Source organism: Rhyacophila brunnea, unplaced genomic scaffold (assembly GCF_057557595.1).
Source record: "Rhyacophila brunnea isolate RB1 unplaced genomic scaffold, BYU_Rbru_1.0 scaffold_4, whole genome shotgun sequence".
In the NCBI taxonomy this organism is placed as follows: Eukaryota; Metazoa; Arthropoda; class Insecta; order Trichoptera; family Rhyacophilidae; genus Rhyacophila; species Rhyacophila brunnea.
The window spans coordinates 24,454,308-24,466,837 of NW_028233068.1; positions in this window are offsets into that span (position 1 = coordinate 24,454,308).

A 12,530-nucleotide genomic window follows, 5' to 3' on the forward strand; every position below is an offset into this window, starting at 1 on the left:
TTCGAGAGCCTTTCCTTTATCTACCCAAGTCTATGGATTATTGAGTGGTTCATCCTGTGCTTTGTCCAAGATATATAAAACATTTGGCGCCGCTACCATATTTTGAAAGAATCAATTGGCTTCAGATCCCTTGCCCACAGGGTCTACGATTTGACACCGTACAAAAATGTTTACAAGATCGTAAAAAACTAATGTTTGCACAAGCATAATTTTCTTAAATCTTATAAAAATATATCTTTACAGTAATGTAATGAACTGTTTGTCACTCAAACTAAGACAAAATAGAACAATATGTATACAACTGAAGCTTTTCACTCATGATCAATGATTGCGAATTCATATATCTGGGATCATGTATTACTTCAAAAAATAACAACTGCCATGTACTTAGTAGAATTATATAGATTCTTAATCGAATAGAAAGAAAGAATTAATACTTTAGGTTCAGATAAAAACTTAAAAACTTATATTGAAAAAAACTAGAATAAAGGTTTACAAAATTTAATCAGAAATATATTTATCTATGGGTCAGAGCATTGTACCATATTATAAAACTGTGAATAGAAGCCGGATATTTTTTTAAAGTAGACATTGCGAAGAAATGAGTCGTAAGTGACGAAAAAGAAGCTCATGGTGAGGAAAATATAACCGATATATTTATAGCAATTCTATTGTCATCATGCATGCTAAAATAGGGTGACTTCATTTTAGCGGCCGTGTCTCAAGGGTGAAAAATAACCAATTATATACGGGAGGTCCTCTTCAAATGACCGGAAGGTAACACGATAATCGAGAGTCATAGTAATATATAGTTGTTGAACTGTGTAGAAAGATACATAATATATTTCAGGCAATGAAGGACATTTTATGTAATTAGTAAGAAGTGGATACATTTCTTACGACCAGGATCCAAGCAATGTTTTCAAGTCAAGTAGGCAGGAAATTTCAAAACAAAATATAATGCACTTTATAAATATAATTCATCATTATCATTAGTTTGAAGCTATTCACTGCTGGATGAAGGTCTCCCAAACTGTTTCTACGTATTTTGCCCTGCTAAATAATATTATAGTTTAATATATATATAGTATTAGTAATATTAAATATAGTTTTTGGTTTTAGTGAAAACAGAGATATAAACTGACTACTTAGAGATTATGCCAAAACAATCCAATACTTTTACATAATATAAGTGAAAAGGTAGTTTAAAACTTAGATTCTTATTTCACTAAAACCAAAAACGCTGCCTTTTTTGATAACAGGGCAGCATTGTGTTGCCATGTAGTTCCGCAGATATTGAGTATTTCGTCGATACAGCAAAATGTACCTAAGTTTACTTTTTGGAGTACAACTGGATCACTAGATGTGTCTATTGATTGTCCCTTTTTAAACTATGCATTCAGTTGATTTCTGTTTGAGGTTTCTATATCGATACCGCATACCCTTTTTGTTCTTTTATTTAATTATTCCATATTCAGCTACCATGCACCAACTCATACCACCCTGTGCTACTCGAAATTTTTGGATCTTCCTTTTACTAAAGGTTTATATTTGTGATTTCGGGAAGTATATACTAACTTACTAGCTGAACACTTTAAAGTTTAGGTACAATATAAGCATAAGGTCACCTTTGATAACATAATTCAGGTTACCATATAGAATTTTCGATGAATATGTAAATATTTATATAGTTTCCAGTAGCTGATTGCTTTGATAGTTTATTAATAATTGTATAGTTTGTTGTATTTTTAATGTATTTATTTGGATATAATGTAAACGAATGGTACCCACGCAAAGGTTTTCAAACTATCACCGATAGTATTCAGTTCATAAGGTAGTATGTAAACAAAAGAAAAACGAAAAGTAATATTCAAAGCGGCTCTCCAAAGGGGGACAAAAACAATCGCATTCGTTGAAAAGAAAAATAAACGAAAAAAGAAATGATAATAGGCGCGCGGTGAAGGAAAAATAAAATATAACAAATCGCGTCGATTTGGGGCAAACCGAGCGGACTGAACAGTTTGGATGTCGTTTGTTTGAGATTCTGAAACTGTTTTGATAGTTTTAATTTTAAGAATAGCGAACACTAAGTATTTTCTCTGAACAAAACCACTTTTAATAAATTACGAAACAAATTAAGCACCTACATATCATTATAATAATTATTTTATATTTTATTGTTATAATTATAGGTACGTAACCACTACAAAAAAACTTTTTGAAAAAAAAAATACTACGCCTAGCGGGATTCACATTCATATGATTTGTCAGGAAAACTCATTAATAATATATTTATTATTATAATGTTTATTATTATAATAGCTACAGTTATTTTAAAAAAATAGCAATATTATTAAATTAACGATTTGAGAACCATTTAAAATGACAAAAAAAACTCTAAAAGAGTGAGAGTAAAGCTGACAACAGGTGCCTTGAAATTCCTCAATGGGAATTTTATTCGTATAATATACTTTAACAATTTGCAATAGGTAAGTACTTACTATGCTATTGAAAATGTTACTATATTTCTACGAGAGAAATGGAAAAACCGAAATAACAATGTACTCAAGGTGTAGTTAGATAACCTAAAAATTTTATTGTAAAAAGTGGAATGCTTATTTGTAAAACATTCTTTTTAATGGTATGGAAAACTTGTTATTAGACTATTGCTTTTCAAACTGAGGGTCTCGACATGCTCTTTTGTTTCCTGCCAGAAAGGCACAAAATATGTCTGTACTCGGAAAAAAAATCTATTAATAAATTATTATTAATTAAACTAACACAGTAATCCACCTAAAACTATCCATAAAATACGATATGCTAAAAATAATTGAACTTTATTTTTACATTGTTTTAGTAACGTCTTTTTTTGATTATTTAAAATAAAAATTATTAGTAAAATATATAACATTGCAGTTTTAAAATTCATCCGTAAATGCATTACGGTCAACTTTAACAGACTTTAAAAAATATTAAGTGATTGTAAGATGTTCACCTAACCCATTATGTTCTTGCAATATTGTTCAAACATAGTATATTGAAACACAGACATTATGTAAATTCGCCAGATGCTTGAAGCAAACCTACGATTCACAGGTTTAGAGGTGGACGTTGTCACTAGTTTTCTATAGGACTACGATGACTGTACCTATACCATATTTATTTAGTTTCGGATGAAAAAATGCCTGAAACATATTAATATTGTAGACAATTATAGAAAAAATATGACTGGGTGAGATATGTGCTCATGTCTATCATTATCCTGGTAAAAGCTATTGTCCTTTAAATGATCGATTTATGCGAAATGCGAAATAATTAATTTCACAACTTAGTTAAATGGAGGTGGAGCAGAGCTTCGATGTGATTTCATGTTTTATAATTTATATTTTTTATATATATTTTTTATAATTTTTGTACCTTTCACTTAACTTTTCATACTGTTTTTGTGATACTGCATATATTTATTTATTCTTTACACTGTTTCTTTGTTTTTTAAATGTCACATTGTGAACGTCTTGAATTTATACTATGTAATGTTCACGGTATGTAAAAAAAATATAATTTGAATTTAAAGTACTCAAAATTTCAAGAGGTTATTTATTTTAATGTGTATGTTTCTGAGGATTTTCAAAACTATAAATTTTTATTAAAAATACATTACTCTTCTTAAATTTTGTGTACCTATTTGATATTTAATACTGATTAAAAAAATACATATATAACTAAATATTATTCACAGGATGAAAACGGCGTTGCGATGGACTGACGATAGTGATTCTTGGAGGCACCGCGTGGTGTCCAAATACTACTAAATTAAATCAATTAACATCTGTCATGCTATCAAATTATGTCAATGATAAGGCTATATTGTAATATTTATTAACAGTTATATTATATGCTTAACTTCTAGTCAATATTGCTAATATGAAAACAAAGTATATAGATCTCTATACAGTTTATAGATTTCAAAAATGAGACTAAGAAGTTAGCCACTTACTCCACTGATAAATTATCTCTATAGATTGACTCATTAATGAACATTTCATATAAAATATAAAAGTGCCTTTGTAAAAATACCTGGGTATGATTGTACTAATTTCATTCTTTCATAACCGGAAGAAGTGTTAGAAAAAGTCTATCTAAATTATTGCAATAAGAGTGCATATTTTAATTTTGCGTTCATTTTTTTAGAATGCCTTTGTAATTACTTACTTTTCCATAAACATGTCTACTAAATATTGGAATTTCCCTTCAATAAGTCAATTACTCTATGCCATGGTGGATCAACCAATACATATAAATTATAAAAAAATATGACGGGAATCGGTACATAGCTGCGTGATATTAATATTATTATGGAAATAAATATTATGTTTAAAGTGTTCGTCTCAATGAGTGAAATTCTTAATCATTTTCTATCAAAAACTATAAAACTTGGTAAAATCACACCATCTACGTGCTTTTGGTTTTTAAACGATTTCAACCTAAATATTTCAAGAAGAACTAAATGAAAGTCATAGCAAAGTGAATGAGTGCTTTTTATACGCTATATTGAAAACCACAACAAACAGTGAAGCATAAAAAATGACAGTCTTTTGCAGTAAAAAATCTTGCTGAGATTATTTATTTTATAACATAGTATGGTGAAAATTAAGTTACGATTTTGGTTACTATGCAAAATATATGAACCTCAGTCAACAGGAGATTGAAATATATTTTAAACAAATGACTAATAGGGCGTCTAAGAGATTGAAAATATAGTAAATATGCCAAACTAATTGCAATGCATATATTATGCGTAAAAAAGAAAAGAACGACTCAAAAATTTAAGTACAATTGACATAGATACATAATATTAATTGTCTTTCGTGAAAAGTATTAATGCGAGGCTAATCTCCCCTTTTTATTGAGGTCAAAATATATAACATATTATATACATAATAGAAAGGAAGTAAATAATAATCATTGGAAACTGCATTTAAGAAATAAAATCGCCCTGCTGAAAAACAACTAGGTTGATAGTGTCATGTTATAGTAATACTTACAACAAAATGTCATTCTTTCGTAATATAAATCCATATTATATAAATATATATATATTCTGGCTAATAAATGAATTTTATTTAAATTGAAATATATTCACAGTATTATTGCCCATTCATCTACTGTAATGTTATGATCTCCTTGAAGTCAATCATAATTATTATGAAATTTTATGAAATAATTACCTACCTGCCGATTTCAAAAACATTTTAATTAAACGACAAACCCTGACGTCAAATACAAAAAAAAATATCTAAAATTATGTTTAATTCAGAGATGCTAAATAAAAATGCCTGTTTATTATTATAAAATACTAGCTGAAGTACCCAGCTTTGCACAGGGTCGTTTTGAGGTTATATTTATCTTAGATATTTAAAAAATAATAAAAGGTTATTATTTTTTTAATATTAAAATATCTGTGTTATACAATATGGCAATATGAAAATAATTATAATATGAGTAAAGGTCAAACAAAAGACCACTAAATTAAAATCGATTCCAAAATATGCAAACGTTATTAATGTTATTAATATGTCGTAAAAAAAAAATCTAAATTGCATGGAACAAACAAACAACAAACATTGTATTTTATATAATACTAATTTAGAAACCTTTGCAGGTGTGCGCACAACAACTGAAAAAAGTTTCATCGCAATCGGATGAATGGTATAGGAACGCATAAGAATAGAAGAAGAAGATAATTTTCTAATTCAGAAATCTTCGTGGGCATGCGCACGACAACTCACCAAAGTTTAATTTTGAATAAAAGAAGAAGAAGACGGTTATTCTAATTCAGAAACCTTTGCGGGGCTTGGCACAATTATTGACGAAAGTTTTATTGCAATCGGATGAATGGAATAGAAACGCATACGAATAGAAGAATATAAAATAAAAGAAGAAGATGGTTATAATAATTCAGAAACCTTTGCGGGTGTTACCACAACAACTGACGAAGGTTTCATCGCAATCGGATGAATAGTGTAGGAACCATACGAATAAAAGAAGATATAATGAAAAAGAAGAAGATGGTTGTACTAATTCAGAAACCTTCGCAGGTATTGGCACAACCACTAACGAAAGTTTCATCGCAATCGGATGAATGGTATAGGGAACATACAAATAAAAGAAGATAGAATGATGACAAAGAAGAAGAAGAAGAAGAAAATGGCTGTACTTATTCAAAAACCTTTGCGGGTGTTACCACAACAACTGACGAAGGTTTCATATCGTAATCGGATGAATGGTATAATGACCATACGAATAAAAGAAGATATAATGAAGAAGAAGTAGAAAAAGATGGTTTTTCTAATTTATAAACCTTTGCGGGTGTGCGTACAATAACTGACGAAAGTTTCGTTGCAAATAGATGAATGGTATAGGAACCATACGAATAAAAGAAAATATAATGATGAAGAAGAAGAAGGTGATGGTATTTCTAATTCAGAAACCTTTGAGGATGGTATAGGAACGCATACGAGACAGATAGAAAGACAGACAGGCATACAGACAGACAGACAGACAGACATTCATTTTTATATATAAGATATAGCCTATACTCTTTGCGAAAGTGCAAGCAATAAGTTAACAAAGTTTTATCGCAATCGGATGAACGGTATGGCAGCGCATACAATACGAACAAACAAACAAACAAATATTATTTTTTATATATTAGATGTGTGATTAGTTGAACATTAAATATTGCATTGTTTTTGTTAAAAAGAGATTGAAATAAATGAATTTGTGTTGCCTATTTAATTGTAATACACTATAATCTAACATACTTAGAGATTATTAATAATTGTAAGTAGACGAATCAGAGTAGATCCAAACTCCTCTTCTAAGGCATACGTAGAATAAACTCCACGGAAATGGTTCAATATAACATTTGTAGATTTGTATTCAGTTTATTGCCAATCTCCAAAGTCAGTAGAAGACATACAGAGGAAAAAATATACACAATACCATCTTACTGATATAGTTGTATTTTTTTGGTATAGGCATAACAATCTACTAAATAAACTTGTAAGAAAGTAAACTATTTCATATATCTACTCCGCATTTAAAGAATCTTTTTCTACTCTGCAGTAACTAAAAATTGTACCTATTACATATTTTTAACAACATAAGTATTTAATATAAATAGGAGAAACAACTTAATGTATTGTACACGTCTCTGTCCGTGATTTCGAAATATATATTTGTATTTTTATCATCGTATTGATTATATTCATGATACCTGCCCAAACACAAAACATATTTATATTTTATTTACACCTGTCTTGTCTATTTTTATTGAAAATTATAACTCAAAACCTACTAGACCAATATATACAATTTTGTTAGAGCCAATTTAGTAGTTTTATCTCGGTATCTTCGGTTTCGAAGTTACCAGGTCATAGAAAATATAGAAAATTATAGAAAATAACGCCCTTGCAAAAATTCATCACGAGTGGGTAAAGTAGTCAGATAGCAGCGGTTGAGTGGTGAGGTGAGGTGTGAGTAGCTGTTGATAGCGCGCGCTTAGTCAGAGATAATAATACAATTTATTAAAATTTATGTTTGTGATTTTACTCTAAAAGTAATACTAGATGCAATAGATTAGATTGAAATCGAATAAGTCTATTTATTTAATCTGTGTATTTCTCTACTTTTTTTTTCGTCTTCACGCGGGCGATCGCTGGTTAGTAATATTAAATTTGATATATAATTTTATTCACGAAATAATATAATACAAAATATTGTTGCCACAACTAATTTATTGCGAGAATGAATCGAGCAAATAATAATCAATTTAAAAAATTCAAACCAATTTACTGATGACAAACCAATGACATAAAAATATACTAGTAATAACTATTTTTCGATATCTACATAAACTTTTAAAATTTATGTTTATAATTTAAATTGTTTAGATACAACATAATAATATTATATTGACCCTCATTACTACTACTAATACTTCATTCTGTTACCAACGTTGGAGTATAAGGCAAGTACAAGTTCGACCCATTTCCCTCGGTCCATCGCCAACTATCGCGCCTCCCGGAATGTCAGACCTGAAGCGCATAGGTCACTTTTGTAGCACCACTGACACGTTGTCGGAACCCTTAAGGCTGTGCCACAGCGGTACGAAGTGTCACAGATTCTGACGGCATCCGGAACACTGTTCTGGAACACAATGTTCTAGTGTCTCTTCTTGATTACCGCTCACGAATTCGAGTGTTTGTAATGCGGTCGTATCAGTGAACCCCTAGGATTCAGCGGATATATCGATTTTCAAAGCTCAAAAGTCGAGACCTTTGAAGTTTTGTAGGATGTCACGTCTCACAGCCATATGTACAGGTAGTACGCACGCGTTAAACAAACGACATTTATTTGGTCCTCACATGTGACTCGAAATTGGGTGAATATAGACCCGCTATACCCATGCGGATTTAATGTTCACTAACTACCTTAATTTATGACAAATAAATCCACCAGGTTAACAACTACATCTATCTCAGATAATAAATGTGTTTTGGCAGAATGATGATTCGTTGTAGTAACAAATTGGCATTTTATTGCTTGAATAGTATTTTTAAAAGTTACCTCTCATTGCGTCTTAAGTGAAAAATGTTCATGAAAATATGTGAAACATGGAGCCTTAGTGTAAAGAAAATTCATTAATAGTCACAAAAAACTAGTCGTAGAATGTGACCGCAAAAGATACCATTATATGAAAATCGCTGGGCAATTACACTACAGTGGTATCTAAGGGACTCTAAGCAATCACATGGCTTTTTTTAAAATTTTCTGAATCGATAAACCATGGTTGATTAATGTACCAAGTAGCTAAGATCATGTGGAAAATAGGAGGCTTTCATCCAGCAGTAGGTAGACCGCAGCTAGTGGTGATAATTACATAATTATATTATGCGAGAGTTGAGAGAATGTTTTTTATTTATTTTTTAATAACATAGTGTTCTCCTAATGATCAATTCATTTTCCTGCATCTACATCAAACTTTTTGAGAGAGAAATACATTTGATATTCCTGAAACTAGACGTTTTCCGCCTCTATGACTTTTTATCGCTTCTACACGTTAAAGATGTTGAAGAAAATATTTTTCGAATAAAACAAAAATGAATCCGTGCTCTAGTAATTTTCATGCAAACTACGATGAGAAGCAGTTGTTGAGGTTGCATAGAAATATGAAAAATTACAAAATAAAAAGAACTTTTTATATACCACGTTTTTAATTCTGTTAATTCATATAAACTTGACAATTCTATGTATTAATAAATACTTTTTTTGTACTTGATAGAAATACTGAATAAATATAGAATACTGAAATGTCATTTTGACATTTCATATTGATTTTCATAGTGACGCACGTATATATTAATAAGTTAGTTGCTAGGACCCACTTAACAACCAATAATAGTGTTTTAATTTTGACGGATTTATTCTGAAATAACTTCCCATACAAAAAAGAATTAACTGTAAATGAATTCAATACTGCTTAAAGAATGCATTGGCATCGTGTTCTGATATATTCTAAAAGTTTCAAATGTCTAACTAGTCGGGAAGTTAGTTAAAAATCGATTGCAAGATTTGGGCAAACAAGAAAAAATTTGTACTGGGCAAACAAGAATACGAGCTAATAAAAACGTGGTAATAAAAATTGGAACATGCCTTAGTAATTTTCATAGAAAGCACCATCTGGAAGAATAAAGGTTTTACAACATCTTTGAATTGCATACATATTGTACTATTTCTTATAAAATTCAAATTTGATAACAATATTGTATTAATTTTGTTAGGTATAGGTTCTGTATTTATAATAATATAAAAACGTATGACAGAGTATTATATTTAAAACTATGTACACTACGGTTAAAAAAAGCGGATATGAAAACTTAAAAGTTGTGATAATAAAAAATAACTTAATAATTATTGTATGTTGCAAAATAACTTGTAGATAAGTATAGTGTTGTGCAGTTATTCATTACAAGATTTTCTAAATTTTATGGACGTATCGTATATCATAGTTATTAACGGCAAGACTGAAGATTTTAACAAGACTCGATTTAATTTTCTTCTCTTTGCTTCGCCATGAGCTCTTTACTACGTATCGAAATGTTTATTTTGAAATTTTTAGAACACCTTTTATTTTCTTTTTTTATTGCATGAAAATGCCGTATACACGATCCACGGAATCTCCGTTGATAAATTTTGCTTTTTGATCTTTTTTGATTCACAAGCAGTTAACTAGGTACGTGAATCCAGAACACTGATTTCAATGAAATTATCAAAATGAATATCAAACTTTTAAAATTGGTAACACCAACGCTGGCAAATTAAATTGTCATCAGAGAGGTTAGTAGTATTTCTTTCAAGTATTTATTATTTACATACCTAAATTTAACAGTTTTTATGTTTTTGTTTGATTACTGTGGGTCTATTCTATATCGCAGTTGGAGGCTATCGACGATAGTTTATTATATTTATTTTAATTATTACAAAAAGTTAGCCGACTAAATTTTCAAAACTGCCTATCTCTCTCTAAAAATTAACACAGCCAAGAGATGGTCTGTTAAAACGTTAATACATAAATATGATAAATTACCGTCAATAGCCGCCGATAGCCACCCTTGGTGTATATAATAAACCCACTAATACATATAAGTATACTTAAGTGCACAACTGAGGAGACGTGGTATTCTCTGTACTGATGCCCAGCTATATCGATAGTCGGTTGGTTGACAGAGCAGGTGATTGTCACTCACACTCACAGGACATCTATATAGATGTTAATATAAGTAATGTGGTCTTTATTGATACACTTGAGGCATCTATGGAAATACAGGAAATATTTTACATATTAGGGACAAAGTATTTAAATAAATTTTAATTATAAATATATGTTTGTTTTTATTTAAATTTAGGTAGGTATCTCATTTTTTGTTTTTATTATCATTTGTCATTTAATTTTCTATATTATATATGTTAAATAATTGATACAAAATATTTAATCTTATAACTATGTATTCACAAAAAAAACTGAGCGATCGGTTTGGTAGGTGACTAGTGAAATGCTTGTAGATACTTTTGATATACATTTATTTGATTTAATTATATAAAATGTTAGTTTATAAATATTTGACGCAGGACAATTTTATTATTTCTTGTGCGTACTACTACTGCCAAGGCCAGCAATGGACTACTTGAGTCGGTAATGCTACACATAAAAACATTTTGAGGGAGGTACTTATTTAAAAAAAACTACACTAAAAATAGTAGGATAAAGTTATAAGAAAGAAATATTGAACAAAAGGTGCTTTCGTTAAAAAAGTGGTAACCGACATATTGAAAATGATTGCTTGGTCGATGTCAAAATGGGCAGGACGAGATATGGACCAAAAACGATATAGTGCAAGACCCAAAAAAGTTAATTATCTGCCATAAAAATGGATGGATGACATACAACCATTTTTGGATATGCAATTTATCAAGCATATACCTTACATGATACAAAAACAGAAAGAGGTCTACATCCTCGTCAATATACTCGACAATTAAAGTAATATATTGCACAATTTTGCGCATGCTATTCACATCCATATTCGGATGTTCTTCCAGAGATGCAAATGCTACAATTTTGAGTGTTATTCTTATTTGTTACGCCATTCTACACACTTAAAAGAACCTGCAGATGTGATGGGTAGAAGGAAGTATGTGGGTATTTTTAATATTTTAAATTTAATGGCCGCAGCTCACAGTTTGACATTCGAAAGATGGAGTTAAATTTATTTTGCCCAAAATGAATTCCGTGAAAGTGGGCAGTATTACAATGGCGGTAAAGTTTAAAAATGACATTCAGATCTAATTCTTAATTATGTCGCTCAAATTTATTTTCCATTTGTAGTTCAAGCAATTGGAAAAGCTTTAACTACAAGTTCAGTAAAGTGTTTGTTTGAATTTATTTAATCATTACTAACATAAATAATTATTGTTATATATTTCATGAGCGAAAAATACGAGAGTAGTTTGAAAAGTTTAGTAAAAAGCTATAAAATATTTTTTTTGAAACAGTTTTATTTTTCAACCCTGTGTCATTGTTCATACGATTTTCGATTATTTTCCACGGTATCGTCTGAAAAATATTTTCTGCCAAACTCTTCAGTAATCCGGTGATAACATCCAGATTCTATGAAAAATTCTACCTACCCAGATATTATTTTAGGTAGAAGTCAGCCTGACTTATACCAGAAAATATTCGAGGAATATGGAGAATGAGAATAGTCGATTTGTGGAAGAGAACATTTTTGTATGGTTGTTTTTCCTCCAACCTGTCTTTCAAATAATTTGTTGCCGCCGCATAATATGTCCCTCTTTTTATCTTACCCTTACATTCTTTGGTTAATTTTTTCCAGTCTTTATTGATTGGTTTGACTACTGTTTGGACTCTTTTTGGACTCAAGTTTCTTTGTCAGTCAAGAATCGGC